The sequence below is a fragment of the Bison bison genome, unplaced genomic scaffold (assembly GCF_000754665.1).
Source record: "Bison bison bison isolate TAMUID 2011002044 unplaced genomic scaffold, Bison_UMD1.0 scf7180017864299, whole genome shotgun sequence".
Classification (NCBI taxonomy): domain Eukaryota; kingdom Metazoa; phylum Chordata; class Mammalia; order Artiodactyla; family Bovidae; genus Bison; species Bison bison.
In genome coordinates, this window is record NW_011494871.1 from 2,795,027 (window position 1) to 2,795,736 (window position 710).

At 50.7% G+C, this 710-nt stretch overlaps 1 protein-coding gene across 1 annotated transcript in view; it reads left to right on the forward strand.

Annotated features, from left to right (window-relative positions):
- ATP8A2 (ATPase, aminophospholipid transporter, class I, type 8A, member 2) overlaps positions 1-710 on the forward strand; it is a 452,578-nt gene that overhangs the window by 23,545 nt on the left and 428,323 nt on the right. The window lies entirely within an intron of this gene.

Consider the following 710-nt stretch of genomic DNA (forward strand, 5'->3'; position numbering starts at 1 on the left):
AATTAATCCCCAGATAGGGGGGGGCTTGGCTTCCTCTGAGCCCTCCGCAGGAGCCAAGCGAGCCCCCACCAGTGTCCCTGCGGCCGCCAGCCCCGTCCCCGCCCCTCCCCACTCAAGCCCGGCAGTCTGTACCCGCGTTTCCCACTGGGGTGTGGGAATATACCTTTCATCCTTCTGTCCTTTGCATTGGTTCTGTGTGCAGGCTGTCTGTGAGCCTGGAGGATGCTTGTAGGCTTCTGTCCTGGCGAAAATAAGCTTTCTTCTCTCTCTTCATCCCTGAGTGCCCTCCCAAGAACTCCCCCATCCCGTTTTAAGCCAATTTTTTTAAAAGACAATTTAAGCCTGTTTTAAGCTCTCCTTAGCAATTTGCCGACTGTAATGTGGCAGAGTGCTTTATAATGGATCCTTCCCATCACAAGAACTTGCATTCAGCTCTCAATGCCCAGGGCATTTGTTAAGAAGGCTTTCTTTGCTGGGAAACTTTGCCTAGAGTTAGCGGGAAGACGGATGGACACTAAGGTTTAGATGTCCGCTCTTTGCCGGCTGCTCTGTTGGATGCTTTAGTTACACTAGCTTTATGAAACCTCATCACCTCTTGAAGAAGGCAGTCTTACCTTCACGTGAGGAAACTGACATAGGAAGATAGATGTTAAAGGACTTGTGGCCATTTAGCTACCAAGTGGCAGAGCTGGACATAGAACCCAGCCTGT